Source organism: Calidris pugnax, unplaced genomic scaffold (genome assembly GCF_001431845.1).
Source record: "Calidris pugnax isolate Ruff unplaced genomic scaffold, ASM143184v1 scaffold21, whole genome shotgun sequence".
Classification (NCBI taxonomy): Eukaryota; Metazoa; Chordata; class Aves; order Charadriiformes; family Scolopacidae; genus Calidris; species Calidris pugnax.
In genome coordinates, this window is record NW_015090770.1 from 3,055,335 (window position 1) to 3,071,953 (window position 16,619).

A 16,619-nucleotide genomic window follows, 5' to 3' on the forward strand; every position below is an offset into this window, starting at 1 on the left:
ATGAGTTGCAGGAGTTCCCCATCATATGAGGAGCTAAATAGCGAACTAGAGTTGTATACTTTAAAAGTTACTGCAGAAAAATGAAAGTGAAATTGTCCAGAGCAATTTCTTCATCAAAGCTGACTGAAATAACATCTGTGGTGAAAACCTGTACCTCATCACTTCATTGTAATACATGCAAGGGAAATTATGTTAAGTGAAACAGTTGTGTGTGTAAAGAGGAACTGGACTTCACAACACAGAAGACCTCTTACTGTCCCATATCTGACTAATCCATTCTCTTGAGTGATTTCTTACCAAATGAAATTTCAGCAGCTGTCAGGATCTTCTGTGATCACAGGCTTCTGTGGAGGTATTTAGCTGTGGAATTTTTCTCAGTGCCAGGTTTCAGAAGGATTTGGGTTGTTATCTAGATATTGTTTTCTACTTTACAGTTAGACTAGTAAGTTTATGTAGCTACTCCAGCTAGATTTTCCTTTTCTGATATTTAGGTATTGATTATTTCAACAACTTATTAATTTATGTTTTTCTAACTGTAAAATGCATTAATGTGATTTATCTGCAGTATTTCTACTAGAATGCTTTTCAAATGTTATGGTCAAACTTTACCACTTTCATCACTAGGTTTCAAACACTTTGAAAAGAAGTATCAGAGGGAAAGGAGTTGGAAAGGACTTCTGTTAAGGCCTGAAACAAAGGTAAGCAATGTGAATTTTCTGATTCTACGTCTGAATGCAAAGTTGTCTTATTCTAACTGAAATCAACTTAGGAGTTCACTGAATAAAACTTGTGAATACACTTGCATTACCTGTCATGTCAGCTTAGTCTAGCATTAGCTTAATGCACTGGGAAAAAAATAAAACTTATAAATGCAAGTGTGCCCATGAGAATGTTTAGGAATTATCAAATATTTAAGTTCTTGCCTTTAAACTGCATGGTTTATATGTAGAATTGCTGGAGTTCATTGGAGAATTATTTTGTGGTGAATTTTTTTAGCCCAGTTATCTGTAAGTCTCTAATGTAAGATTTTTGTCCTGTACTTGCATTAATATTAGTTATGTTGCCTCAAATGGGTTAATTAGCTCAAAAATATGTAACTGATTTAGCAGAAAGACAAAATATTAATTTCTTCCACAATGAGAGACTCAATGTAATAAGTTTTTAGTGGCTAACTCTGACTTGCTATTGATAGCTGTTCCACCACATCTGCAGACCAAGAAGGTTTTTAGATGCTGATAAGCTGGACACAAAGCCATTACTAGCTACCTTTGGAAGTTGGTAGCCTGAAAAATAAATAAGATTAAAAAACACCCTTTGAATTTATTACCTGGATTCCCTGCACCTTGCCCCTTCCTGGTAACAAAGTTATTCAGTCTTTTCCATCTTCAAATGAGAGAACCTGAACATGCTTCATAGGAAAACTGTTCCACGAAGTTTTCAGGCTTACAGGGGACAGAAAAACTTCAGGAAGCAGAAAGAATGAGCTCACTAGAAAAATAAAAAGTTTTGAACTGTTTGATAAATCTTGAATCTCAATTTGTGAAAACAAAACCTGAGTTTAGGTTCAGTGCTCAGCTTAAACTCAGAAGAGCGGAGTGCTCCCTTTTGTATTATGGAGTTACATAGTACAACAAATAACTGTGAGTTGTGTTGTACCAGCTGCTGTGTAAACACCAAGGAAGACCTTGTTACTGCCCACAAAGAGTTTTGACCATGATAATGAACAGTTGCTTACTTCCAGGCAGTGTTTTATTTTTATATATATATGTTACGGAGAGTTGTACTGAACTGATAGAACAGAATAGTTGTGATTTCTATGTTTCTTTAATCTAGGGGGATTTGCTGTGCTTCTGCTCTTGCTCTCTGCTTTTCAGAAGTATGTGTCTCTTCATTGGTCTTGTAACACATTCAATATCTTGTGGTGTTAAAACATTATCTCCCAGAAAAACACCTGTTTTTTAGTTTAGGAAAGAAAGATAGGAGACCAAAATTGCACACAGCACTCTTTTCTGATTTGTTAATTCTTATGCTTTAGAAACAGGGCACTCTCAACTTTAGATTTCTGCAGCTTCAGTTTCTAGCCCCTGGGTTTTGGTATGTCTTGCTTGGAGATAAGTTTAGCATCTGGTAGTGCTAGTCTCCCTCTGAAAGTACTTCTGCTCTGTGAGATAAGAAAACTTGTAACCATCTGAAGCTGAACTCTGTACAATTTTTGGCTACAATAAACATAGACATATATGTTTATGTTTTTAATATATTTTTCCCATTCTCCAAATCATTGTCGTGCCCCCTATAATTCTCTTCAGACTTTTTCAATGCCCTTTTAAGGATTTATGTGGATAACTCTACTGTCAAGGCAGAAGTCTGTGACTTCCTGGCTTATGTGTGAGAGGACTTGCATTTACTTCAGTGAGACAGTAGACATTTTCCATTACGCGTGTATGTGTCAAACTGAGAGGCCTTGCTTGCACTTCGAAGTTCTCTGAAATGGTAAATTTAAAACCAAACACTGGGGAACAATGCTAATGCTGTATGTTGTTTTGTGGGGTTTTTTTTGTTGTTTTTTTGTTTATGTTGTTTTGTGGGTTTTTTGTTGTTTTTTTGTTTAAAAGGAAAAAAACAAAGGAGAGGAAGAACTAACTAGGCCCTGGGGATTGATCTTGACTGTGCCTTATTACCACAGCTTTATCCTTTCCAGTTCTTAAAGATGCTGTCAGTTATTGAACTCTGATGACCTGATTAATGCATTGGAGGGATGCCTATAGATTGTGGTATTGGTATTGTTTCCAGATGGTTTCCTGGCAGGCAGATTGGCAGCAAGATGTCATCTTTGTGGTGATGAGGGGGAATAATGTGGATTTTTTCCTTTTTTTTTTTTTTTTTAATGGAGCTTGTCTCCACGAATAAATAGCAGTTATTGGGTCAGTCACTCTGAAAAACAGTAGCCTTGTGGTAAACTGAATTCTGTAGATTTATTGGAGCCTGTAGAGTAATACAGTGAAAGGATATGATATCTATATTGTTTGCAGAGACTCAAAAGTCCTGTAATACCTGCTCCTCCTTCAGTCATCAGGGAGCTGTCTTTTGAAGCTGCATGTATCCTGTGCTTGTGGAGTCTATGGGATAATCCCAGACATGTTTCTTGGGGCAAATACTGAATTTCACAGGACTTAATTCAGAGACTTGAGTTCAGTCAGTGCAGCAGGCAGCAGCTGTTAGAAATTCTTGAGACACCACTGTTTAGGAATTGCCTTCCTGTATCTTGTGCTTCTCCCAGGTAGCACTGATCAGCCTCAATATAGGTGTGAAAGGGTTAAACTGAATTGCTGTCAATATCCAGTGAGTCAGAATAAATGACTGAACTGTCCTTTCTAACCTTCTTCCCTGTCCCTTTGTGATAAGTTGTAGTGTCCTATCCACTTTTCAGCGCCACCAAGAAATTACTTCTTTTTAATGACAGTTTTGTTTGCACGATGGCTACATGTACAGCTGGTTCCATTTAACCCATGTGACTGAAATGGTTTGTGAAGTGGCTTCTTATTTTTATTGTTAAGGCAAAGATGAACCTTTAAGCTCCTTTTCTTTACAAGGGGATTTCTTCTATATATCAATATATAAAGTGAAGACTTTTTGGGCAGAACTGATTAGCTGGGAGACTGGGAAAGCCACAGTGCAGTTCCTCCTTTGGATCCGAGTTCTTTTGCTCCTAGGAGAATGTTTCATTTCTCTGGAGGGAAAGGAGCCGGACTCAGTGAGAAGTCTCTATCCTAATAAACTGAAAATTAACTTACTTTCTTGGCGGCTTCTGCAAGCTGTGCTGTTTCACCATCACTAATTCATTTTAAAACCAGCTCAACTGTGTCTAGTTGAGCTGTTCTCTGCAAACAGTAGTGTACACACGTTTTGTGCATCATAACTTATAAGGTGTGAGAGGGAAAATTTCCTGGATTTATTTCTTCTAACTTCATTGCATTACTGTTTCCCACCACATCCACATAAATGCATGATTTTACCTATGGACATGTTAGGGCACATGGGGTTTTTTCCTTTCTTATCTGTTGAACTCTTTTGATGTCAGAAGAGAAGATGGAACGAAATGATGTGTTTTTTCTGACCTCGGGACCCACATGCCCCCAGTGGCTTGCACAGAAAGTGCTTTACTGGAAGGTGGATGCTGTAGCTCTGAACTGTTATTGTATATGTTTTTACATATAACCTAGGGAGACTATTGTATTGTTGGACTTTTAGCACTAGAAAAGAGGGAGATAATAAACTGTTATAGGAATAAAAGCCTTGGCCAGAGTTTCAAACTTTAATAACAGTTTTGTTGCAAGGAAGCTCTGAAATTGCAGTGGTTCTGAGCCAGTCCGTGCTATAAATCTGAGATGTTAGAGACAACTTGCTAGCAATGTTCTCTGAGATTTCTTACAGAAAATGTGGTTCTTATTGCAATATGCCTCCTCATTCCAAGAGGACTGGCAGCTGGTTCTACTACTGCTTTTGCCAACAAGGCTGTAACTCTATTTTTCTCTTAATCATCAAATTAATTTTCTTCTAGACCATGAAATACAGGCTTACATTTAGACACAAGTTTAATGGTGGGTTTAAACTTGCTACAGCCTCTAGGTTGGTAGCGTGCAGTGTAGCAGGGAGAGGCTCATAGTTTTGGCAAAGCTCCACTTAAAAACTGAATTTAAGTGAAGTAGGTGACTTGTCCTTCCTCAGCTTCACTACTGAGTCCTACCTGCTTCTGTCTACAGCCAGGCCTGTAAAAATGCCATAGGAATTTGAAATAATACATAAAAGACAGAAAGGAGAAAGCCGACTCCTTCTGCCATAGTTCTAAACCAACTGAATCCCTAACGCATGATTTGTGCCTTGTGTACATCTGGCCAAATATTCCCATGCAGTAATTAATGGCAACTGTCTGGTGAGCAGACTCTAGTGGAAGGATCACTAAAGCTTTCTGTGAGAAAGCTTTTGAGGAAAATCCAGTGTTCCAAATTCATTTCACCACTTTGGTTGTCTTCTGAGGACCCACAGCAGCCTGAAGAATACAGAAGCAATCAAAGTCTTGCTCTAGTTTAGATTATGAAATCGACTTAATATGGAGAGAAAATGCATATCCATGTCATTAGATAGTGTCTTTCATGGGAGAAGAAATTGCTCCAAAATGGGTTCGTTGCTATAGATGTTTGAGAGGGGCTGGGAGTGTCTTGGCTTAGTCTGCATAAACCAAGGAAATCTGAAATAGAGATTTATGTTCCCAGCTTAATTTTTCAAGTTGTGGGCAGGGAGGGAGAAAAGGAAGTGTATTCAGTGGTATGAGGCTAAAGGCAAATTGCCCAGATCTGCCCTCAGAAATGTAAGCAGAAGCTTCAGTAATTTCAGAGGGACTGCACAATATAATGAAAGGATAACATGGTCCACAGAAGTATCCAACTCCAGTACTACACTTGCAGGGAATGAGACCCATTGGTCCGGGGGGGCTGTCCAGCCTTATTTACAATAGCTGTGCCATACAACTTCTTTCATATTCTGATTTTTAAGTGGAATTAGGCTTTTTTTTCTTTAGTTACTGGGAAGCTGCTCCTTTGCCATATTGGAATCATCCTTCTGATTTCTAACCTAAATATATTCACTGTTCACTTAACATGCATGACTTTTAGGTTTCTTGTTATCCCAGCCCCTTGTTACTCACAATTGTTTTATATAAGTATTTTTCTGTATGATTTAGTTTGATATCTATTAACTGTATGCTATCAAGAGTGGAGCTAAAACCCAGCAGAGGAATGTAGTGTAGAACTGTTCCTCTCCAAAGGCACAGCTGACCTCCTACTATGGTCCCTTCCCTTGCCATCTGTGCAAGAGGAGGTTGGAGGCACTGGTGGTCTTATGCACAGGGTCCCTAGAAAAGCCCTGATCTTACACAGTGAAAGGTGAGATGTGGCAAGAAATTAAATTAGCACTGTACTTCTTAGTTCCTCATTTTGTCCCAACTTTAAGCAGCATGTTTAGTCTTTCAATGGTGAGAGATGATGATGCGCAGTAGGAGCTGCCAGAGATAACATATGAAGAATGATTAGTCTGAGAATGTAAGGGGTAACACAAAGTAACAGTTTATTTTGTGCCAAGTCTAGTAGTTCCTAAAAATAAATAGGAATAAAGATTTAAAATTTCCCTGTTAGTACACAAGGGATGAAACTGGAATCTGTCTTATTTGTTCTCTAACTTTTGTGTAGGTTGCATTTTTCAGAAATACCTGTTGAACATCAGTGGAATCTGAAGAACTCTCTGAAAAATGTGTTCTCTATGAACTATGTTGGTGTTGTCATGCTGTTGTCATGACTCTCCAGGGAGGCAATGTTGCATTTGGGGTCAGGGAGCTTACCTGCTTTGCTGTGGTTTTGCTGGGTATGGGCTGAAATAGCATGGCAAGTTCCTGATCAGTGTGGAAATAGGAAAGGAGCTGCTATTCCATGGTTAGATGTGTGGAGAAAATGTGACTTTGATTACCTTTTTGGATTGAAAGGCTTGAACATATAAGGTTTCTTTAGGTATGCAGGTCCTCTCCTTGGCTGTATCTCAAACTCGTTCCTCAGTAAACCAAAATAAGCTCTGCAAGTATCAGGGAGAATTTCACTTAAAATCCATTATTACAATGTGATGTGTTTTACACCTCACAGAAGCTGTTAGATGGTATATTATGATCAGAGTAAAGAAACTAGAAACTAGAAATTTGCAGTGGCAACAACATGAAAGAAACTGGTTTGCTCTTGAGGTTCCTAGAAGTCCTCCTTATTTCCATGTGAAATAATAACTGAACCCCAGTGAGTAATGCTCGTGAATTGTGCTGCTCTGGCCTCATCAGACAGTTTGCTCAACAAAAGCCTAGAGATAATGCAGGAAAACATAGAAAGTGGGAGTGTTTGAGCTGTATGCTTTCCTTCACATTCACTTTTTTCTTAAAGTCTCAACATACATACAGTTGCCTTGTCCAAGTGAAAGTCATGAGGAGGTTTTGATTAGTTCTCCATTGTGAAGCTCATTTGGGTAGTTAATTGCAATTGCCTTTGTATTTATACCAGTCTGCCTTGGGAGCTCAGAGAGCTACAGCATGTCTTAGGCTACTGTGTTGCCATATCTTCTGAATCCTCAGCCAATACAGAATATCAAAGGTAGTAAGTGAATAAAATAAAATTGTTTTATAACTCCCATCCTCCTCTTCACAAAACTCTCATGCAAGCTGATAAGACTCCACCTTCCTCCACACTGGAAACTACCAGAGACTTTAAATTACAGTTATGGGCAGTATTACAAAACCTCAAAAGTTAAATAATGTTTGGCTTGTATCTACTTAGGTGGAGGATTCTAGCATGTGTTTCACTTGCTACTGCAGAGGCTGTAGCTTTTGCTTAGTTTGCAAAAGCGCTGCTATAGGTCTTGCCTGTGCACCAGACTTGGATTCAGTGACGGCAAACCCAGATTTGCCCTCTTAAATTTACATATAGTAAACTTGAAGCTTCCCAGCTCCCCTCCTGTTCTCTGTTCCCCAAAAGTATTCTAATATTTGGAATTTGTAAACACAGGATTTGGGATTCCATATGCATCTGGAACTGATAAACTGTTGGTATTGCAGAGATGTAACCCTTTGTACCTCTAACCTAGGAATTCTCTAGAGAGAACTTATAGGCACATCTGATGTAGATGCAGGCAGATTCTTAGCAGCTAAAACCAAAATGAAAAAGTTGCTGTTGAATCAGTGGAATTTTCATTGAAAACTATCTCACTATTCCTGGGAGGGTTGGGAGTGTGTGTAAAAACTATAGAATCTGCTTGGCAATAAATACAGCCATAATATTTTTGAGCTAGGAACTGAAGAGATGAGTCAAGTAAAACTTGCCAGATGGCATTAGTAGGGGAGAGGACCATTTGGAAGAGAGATGGTAGTGAAGGAAAAAAAAAAACCAAACCCAAAAAACAACAAAACTACTCAAACTAAAACCTCACCCCTAACAGAATCTTAGATTAGTTGAGGTTCAGTGAATGGCTTTGTTGAAAACACAAGAAAAGAATTTAAATAAAGGCAGCCTGATAAGGTGCAGGGCATCACAGATCTGTTTCCATAGTTACATTGTTCAAATAGAGGCTTCAAGGAACATGAATACCATCACAGCTGAACTCTATAGAAGATACCAATCTTCCAATGGGGATACTGGTTGTTGGTCTTTTGATGTTTTTCCTCTATTAGTTGGATTTGGGAAAAAGGTGGTGAAGGGAAAACAGGAGCTTAGACAAATAATGGGCTTGACAGACTATTGCTTCCTTCCAGCTCCTGCTTTCTGTGCTTTATAGGCCCTCTCTACTCATTTTCACTTTGACTGTTGTAATTATTTAAAAACTGGATTCAGAGTGTTTTTAGAAAAAGATAGACACCCCCACCCCCTACTTGCTTATACTGAAGCAAATACAACTTTATATGAGTTTAGGATTAAAATATGCATGTTCCTTCATGTCTGTGTTTATTCTCCTTTGACAAAAAGGTGCAACTGAACCATTTACTTAAATGTGTAAAGTACATAGTGTGAGTGTATCACTTAGCATTTTCTGTTGCCCACTGTCCTAATTATCCTATATCCATTGGGAAATTCACTTCCCTTTGAAAAACAAGGTCAAGCTCTGGTTAGAGAAAAGCTGTTTCATGTTACAGATATTGTGGTGTTAGAGTGCTTCCTTCCATTTTTCTTCTCAAAATTGCCATAGTGCAGATTTTTCTTAGCTAAGCGTACTTTGAAAATAAGCACAAAACCCTTAAGTTATAGCTGTATAGAACATATTTTAAGATTAAAAGCATACCAGTCATGTCTCTGTCTAAATTATGATACATTTTCTTAAAAAAAAAATCTTATTTAAATAAAACTGCAGCAGTTCTTGGACTTGAACTTTTTAGTACAGGCTAAACAAGCAATCTAATAAGATAAATTTATGTAGAAAGAGGGTAGAAAAACTTTGTGCTTCTTTAGCATCTTGACTTCAGTCCATGCAATACTACGGCAATATGGAAATGCTGATTTTTATGAGAATGGCCAGGTCTAGACAACTCTTACTCAGACACGAGCAGCTTCATATTTTGGAAGCATCAGCTGGCACTTACCATTACCAGGACTATTCTTTGCAAAGTGTTTGAGACCATATGGAGTCATTGGAGTTGCACCCAATCTGGATCTGATCATAAGCCTGTTTTCATCTAAGAATACAAGTAGTTTGAATTGGAAACGTTATGTACTCATTGAATTCATTGACCTTTAGAGTCAAGGAGAATTACATAGGGAAGAATTTTGTCAGTGAGAAATGGATTAATTTTTTTTCCCAAAATTGATTAGTCAGCCCAAAATTTTACCTTTAAAATAACTTGAATGCATATTACAAAATATTAATCTTCTGTGTCGATTCAATAGCTGCTTTATGAAGACATATCCCAAATGTCCTCAAAAGCAGATGGAAGAAAAACAAATAACTTTGAAAGTGTATGAACATGCTAACTTTCAACATACTATTCTAGTTAGACTGAGTGTTTGTTTTGGTTAAGGAAACAGGCTAGTACAAATGTCCTGTAAAAGCATAAATTTGAGTACCTAACTTACAGTGTGGTGACGGCAATAAACTTGAAAGATTTTAAAATGGATGTTTTTGCAGAAACTATTTATATTTTGTAATGAAATAAGTTTTTACATATTCCATGGAGGGTTTTTTTTTTCTCTCAATCATAGCCCTTCTTAGTGCCACCAAAGCGGATAATCACTCTTCCTTTTCCAAAAATATTTCATTAAGTGTCTCCTGCTTCAGTGGGAGGTTTTCAAAGATTTCATATATAGTCTTGCTACTGAGCTGTCAATCAAATAACAGCCTACAATTACTTGAAGGGGAGTTGCAAAGATGAAACAGCCAAGCTTTTCTCAGTAGTGGCAGATGGAAAAATGAGGGGCGGTGTCCACAAGTTGCAGGGAGTGTTTCACATTGAAGCTTGGGAGGGTAGTACAGCACTGGAATTGGTTACCCAGAAATGTTGTGGCACCTCTGCTTGTGGAGGTATTCAAAGCTTGTCTAGACAAAACCATAAGTGGTCTGATCAGGTGTTGATGGTAGTTCTGCTTCAGGTGGAATGTTGGGTTAGGGATACATAGAGATCTGTTCCACCTAACGTTTCTGGAGCTCTGCCATCATGTTATCAGTTTATTAGTTTTCCTTCTTTCATCCTTATCCCTGGGTAAGATGAAGACCTCTTGCAGCATCTCCCAAAACTGGTGAACTCTGCCTGTCTAGGGCCCTGGTTCACAGTTTCTAAATTTGAACAGCTCATTCAGCTTAAAGTTTATGAAGCTGTCTCTATTGTCCCTATTCTGAACTTCCCTGGATCTCAGCAAACAATGGTACATTTTGATTATATTTTCATTTGTTGGGAGTTTTCTGATGTGACGAACAATCTCTGTCTGTTGATCTTTCACTGAAATCATAATGTCCTACATCTCTTAATCTACTGCTCTTTTCTGTGAGCCTAAAGATGCATGTTCTTAAACTCCACATGGTAGCTATAGAATATCTGCCTAGCTGTTTGGAGTATAAAAGACTCCAGTGATTTTAAAAATATATGTGATTTCACAAAGTAGTAATCTCATTCACCACAGCATATCTTTTTCTTGGAAATCCTTTTTTAGAAGGAATATAGTTGCATTTGAACTTTCTGCCTGCTTTGTAGAGCTTCTGCAACAATTTGCTTCTATAATAACTGGGTAATTTCTCTTTGAACATAAAAGGAATATTATGTTTGTGACTGGAGTCAAAAGGAGTATATCTCAGGTTCTCTCTCTGAAACTTGCATTAGTGCTTTGTTAATGTCAGCTTGGCTCTCTGCAGGCAAACACTTGGCTGTGAAGAAAATACATGTTGAATCATATAATTACACCTGTAACCTATTATGATAGTCTGTTACTAAATGGGTAATGCCAGAAACAACTTATGGTGGTTTAGGTGAGTTTCCTGTACAGCTAGAATCACAGAATTTCCTAGTCTGTCTGAGCAGACTTATTGTCACAAGCTCTTTAGCTGGGGTTTGTTGCACTCCATGCCAGGAAGGCTCCCTGACATTGCCCTTGTTTTGATAGTTTACTTCTGTATGTGTGGACATCTCCATTGTCAGATTAATTCACTGAAGGTGCCTCCTCTATCTTTCTGGATATTGAAAAGTACTGTAAAGCTGAGCATGACAAGAACATTGTGATATGTTTGTTTTAAGGCTGATCACTCCTTCCATAAGAATGGGATGCCTTTTACCTTTAAATGATCCTTAGTAATTTGAATCAAGTTACACTGAGTGAATGGTACACTGTGATTCTGACAATGCAGTTGTCCAATGTATATTCATGCAAAAGAAACTCAGTTCGTTGTAGCTTGTGATTCTTGTCTGAGACTTACTCTGAGGATGGCAGCCCGGTAGGAGGTAATTTTGCCTCTCCTCACTGGTATGTGGACAGTTTCTGTCTCTTTGGATGTGCTGTTGTCACTTTGGTAGGCCAGGTGCAGTCATCTAAATTTTACCATGATATTACCAAATGATTAACTCACTGTGCGGTAGGATGTTCTGTCTATCCTGAGAATTGCAGAAAACATTTCATATTAGCACATCAACTAAGTGCTGAGATGTACACAGAGATAGGCTTGGATTAGTTAGTGAAACATGCTACCAGTTTTTACCTGAGATTAGACACGATTTTGGCACGATGGGATGATGTTCATGCTCTGTCTTCTCCTTAACAAAGAATTTAAGGAATTTAACTTTGGCATTAACTTAGAATGTATTTCTAAGACAGCATGTAGGCAGGGACCTTTGAAAAGTTGTCTTGGAATAGAAGAAGACATTCCCAACTCCAAATTCTGGTCCTTTGAATGTAATGTGATTTTATTTTCAGTCCAGATCCAGCTCCCCCTGTGCTTGGGTGAGTGCCAGAGTTAGTAAAAAGGGAAGGGTAAGAATATGAGAACAGGGGGTGGGGGGACGGGAAGGAGGGGGTGAATGTTGTCACTGGTAGCAGCTGATATTTAAGGTGTGGATCCAGCGTCCCTCTAGACTCTGAGAAACCTGTTTGTGTTGCTGTACAAGCACTAACAAGCACAGCTCCTGGGCTAAGGAGTTTCCACTTGAAAACACAAAGATTCCATCCTTTTACAAGCAAAGATATGAGAAACTCCGGTCTGGAAGGATAAAGCACCTGCCAAAGGTCACTGCAGTTACCCCTTATCATACAAACTGGTGGCTCAACTCATGGCTTCTGAGTCCAGGGCATTACTACCAAGCTGTGCTTTCCTTTCCCTAATGTTTTCTAACTGTCTAGTCAACAAAACAGAAAGTTGGTTACCAGGGAGCTGGCAGAGACCTTTCCTGTGCTATGGAGGGAGTGTGCATGCATATTCTATTCCTGGGATAAAACTACAGTTCTGCATTCCCGAGAGCCTTTAGAAATAATTTTCTCTCACCTGCTATCCAGACAAGGAATATTCAACCTGTGGATCTGATATCTTAAAAGCGTCCTGAGCCAGTTGTTGTTTCGGAACCCAGTGTTGCATGCACAGAACCTGGAAGCTCTCAGTGGGTGAGAAAAAAGCAACCTTTTCCAAGTACCTTTTCAGGTATATCCTGCATGATTATTTGCTTTTTAAGAATGGATTGGTCAATCTTCATTTGAGTTAGCATGGAAGAACTAGTGAAGTAGAAGCTTTCTTCTACTTCCAAAGCACCTATATTAGTTTTGTTTGTTCTGATTGTTCAAAATGAGAGAATGACTTTAAAGATTTTTTTTCCCCTCGTGACATGACTTTAAGACAATGAATAATCTTGCAAAGGAAGTATCCCACTGTGAAAATTGACACCAGTAGGGTTGTTGTTTTTTTTTTTTCTTTTGTGTGTGGGGTATATTTATGTTCTCCTCTCCCATCCTTAGTCACCCTTTTACTTCTAAATGATGTGGAAAATGTTGGTGCCAAAAAATAGCTAGATGAAATATTGATAAATGTGGGAATCGCTTACTTAGAAGAGAGGCAAATTAGAAAGCAGCTGGTTTTCATCTTTCCTATTCATGTGGGAGGTGGATTGGGTGTCTGTATGTGAAGACTTGAGGCTACTGATTTATGTCCCCGTATCATGCTTTTGGAGAAGGGGAAAAAGCAAGAGTGCTGAGAGTGAGAATCAAACACACAACATTTCTTCAGGCTTCTATTCATTATAGATTGACTTTTAAGAAATGGAGGGAATGTTTGTTGCAGCTTTTTGTCTCTGCTCTATGTCAAATGTTTTAAGTGCTGGGAATGATATGAGACTAATTCATGGTATGCTTTTTTTGCAAAACAACTTTTTACTTGAAAAGCTTTATGGAAGTGGAATGAGTGTCCTCCTATGTTTACACCATTGGGGAGATGTTGTGGTGCTGATCACGGTGTCTGGGTTAATTCTAGATTAACTATTTGAAAGATATTGTAGTAATAAATACAACAGGATTTTGAGAATCCCTGTGCAGTATGGTGATGGAGAATGTAATTTAAATTTTCATGTAGGGCAAGTGCTTTTGGCATTACTGTGGCTAGTTCTTTCAAATTGTCAGTTCCAGGGGTGGCCAGATAACAAAGTTAGGAATTATAATATAGAATAAACCAGAAGCATTTATTCTGGCATTTTCAAAACTTGTATCTGCAGCTCTAAGTCAGAAAGGCTTGATAGAACTGAGAAGGATTCAGAGATAGGCAGAAAAATTGGAGGTATGAAATGATATCCACAGGACCAGAGAGTAAACTAGGACTCTTTAGTATTGTTCAGCAGCTGAGAGTGCCATAAAACTAAAAACAATATAGAAAAGGTAAACAAGGAATAATCAGTCATAGCTTCATTTGAATAAAGGGAGAACTCAGTAAAACTCAGACAACAAGCTTAAAACAAATCTTATTTTCACATTTATTTTTTCTTAATGCAAGGCATGTGCAATTGATTATGGAATTCACTGCAATAAAATGTTAAGAAGGCCAAAATGAGTTCAGGAAGAGGTTAAATTCATAGGGGTTAAACTCAGAGACTATGAAACATGATGGTCTGGCTTCTTAAGTTCATAAACTGCTGATTGCCAGAAGCCAGGAGGGTGTATTTGGGAAAGAATTGCTGTAAGCTTACTCCGGCTTTTTGTGTTCTTTCCCAAGGCAAGTGCTACTGATGGTCACTGGAGATAGGATACGCGTAAGAATGAGACATTGGGGCATTTTTAGGGCTTGCTTTCCAACAGCTCTAGCTGTCTGTCTCCATTTACGGACTGATACTTTGGTAATACTTAATGATCAACTTACAGCCTTATATTGAATCTGTACTGTCCTCTTCATACATTGAGGCATTCAGTAACCCTGTCTGCCAGAGCATCATCCAGGAACTAGAATAGTTACCTATTTGGTGCAACTCTATGAATTTCGTGAGTGCAATTGCTTTGTGAGGTGCTGATCCCAGTTCTGTTTTGTCTCTTTTGCAGCATCTGTACACTCCAGCCTCGCTTGCTGTCACCTTAATCATCTTGGAAGCCTTTCCCACTTCTATTTATTGAGTTATTTACTGGTTTTACCTAGGTAATTTAGCTTTCCTAGTTGGGACCATCGTTCTTTCCAGCTGCTAGCCTTTCTGTTTGTCCACTTTTGGTTTTAGGTATTCATCTCTTGAAATAATGGGTGGGGGGAGTTTCCTGCTTTTGTCATGGAAGGGATGGAAGTGTGGTGCTCTGGTTCGTGTTTGTGAATTTGAAGGAAGCGGTACTGTAAGCTGTTAGTTCTGTAGAGCTCCTTTGACAAGTGACAGACAAGTGTATTTCACACGGGCAAAATGCATGTGAGGTTTCTGTTGTTCTGGTTTTTGCTTGTTTAATCCTGTAACTGTCCGGAGTGAATTCCAGGTCAATGCCGGTGTCACATTAGCAATGTGTGAGCCAGTGTAGCGAAGCTGCGGGGGCACACTGGTTTGTTAACCTCTGTAGTGGTGTGCTCAGAAAGTGTGTATATTTTTGCTGCTGTTCCATAGACTGGGAGTGGGAACTTGGAAGTTTCCCACTACAATCAATAGGAAACCAGCAAGTACTTAGGAATGAGAATTGCTTTCCTTTCTGGTATCTGGCCCACTGCCTGTTTTTGTGGTTTATGTAATGTTCCAGCTTTCACACTCCTCTGGGTGTGCAGAGGTGACTGTTTTCTTCCCTTGCCATACGTATTAAAATACAGCTTGTATACAGTGTGAATGTATGCAACTCTAGGCAAGCCATCTTCAGGGAGATGAGGAATTTTTTGTGCCTTCCTTACAAGGATGTCATGCTGAAAAATGCTGTCCTGAGGAAAATGAAAGGACTGTGGCTTAAACAGAGGACTTTTAAACAAGCAAGGCCTTAAATGTCCTTAAAAAGGACTAGCTAAAATTTGGGGGCTAGACAAATACCACAGTTAGACTCTTATTTTCTATGACTAGAAGTTTTCAAACTAACTTTCTAGCTTTTGTAGTAGTGAAGAAAGCTTTTAAGGAGTGCAGTAGCTGCTGCAGCCACAGCCACCTGAGTTGGCAGGCAGCCTGAAACAATAAGCCTTGAGGTGTGAATTCCTCTCATTCATTCAATGGATGGCTAATTCAAATGGCATTGATACAACTTTAAAGGTGAATGTTAACTGTTTCATTGGGCATCAAAGCTTCTAGAAAAAAGGGAGAGTATTGTAATGAAAGTGAGTAGTATTGTGTTGGGCAATCTTTTAACAGCACAGGGTGAGCTGAACACATGGCTTTTGAACATCTGTGCAGCCCAAGTCTGCTCAATTAAATAAACATTAGCTATCGATGAGCAGCAGTAAACAACGGAAAGTATGAAGTGAATGAGAGGGGAAAAATAGACCTTTGTCATAACATTTCAAGTGGAGTTAGTCATGTATTTGCCTGCTGGCAGTCTCATGCTCACAGAATTCTTTGACACCTTTGGCATGCAAAAGGTTTGCCTACTTGCTGGATTTGGGGTTGTCACCTATCTAGTCTGAAGGAGGAGATACCAGTTACGCTCCCTACTTGATAAGTAGAAGTTTAAGATAGGGACGTGCATGCTGTTCTTGGCAGAAGTAAAGAGTAATTTCTATTTTTCATTTAGCACAAAATTATTAGTTTGAGAGGGAGAGTACTGTTGCTATGTAGTCTGGCTCAGGAGGAATTGACATGCCCTTTAAACATGGTTTCGTGCTCATCTGAATTAGAGAACATTGAAGAAATTTACTGTATAACTTTTATTTTAGGGCAGTTCCAGTTGATAACTAACTATTCTGAGAGGCTGATATGCATCTAAAAATCTCCTTTCTCTTTATCAGACATGACTTAATTGTTCTAATTGCAGATTTTTATTGAGACTTTCAAATTGTTCTTATGTTAAAGGACTGTAGTATCATAGTTTGGAGAAAACACTGCTAGCCTCAAAGTCCTTCAGTCCGGAATGAATTCACGTGGTATGAAAGTAGAAAAGGGAAGTAGGAAAGCTTTCCAAGACATTCAGTGTAGATACATTATCCGGGGAGAAGAG

At 38.7% G+C, this 16,619-nt stretch overlaps 1 protein-coding gene across 1 annotated transcript in view; it reads left to right on the plus strand.

Annotated features, from left to right (window-relative positions):
• Window positions 1-624: 624 nt before the first annotated feature.
• The window catches only part of MYLK (myosin light chain kinase), a 205,426-nt gene continuing 189,431 nt past the window's right edge, over window positions 625-16,619 (plus strand). The window contains exon 1 of the mRNA XM_014939830.1: window positions 625-698. The gene's annotated coding sequence lies outside the window, so the exon portion shown is untranslated. The remainder of the gene's footprint in view (window positions 699-16,619) is intronic.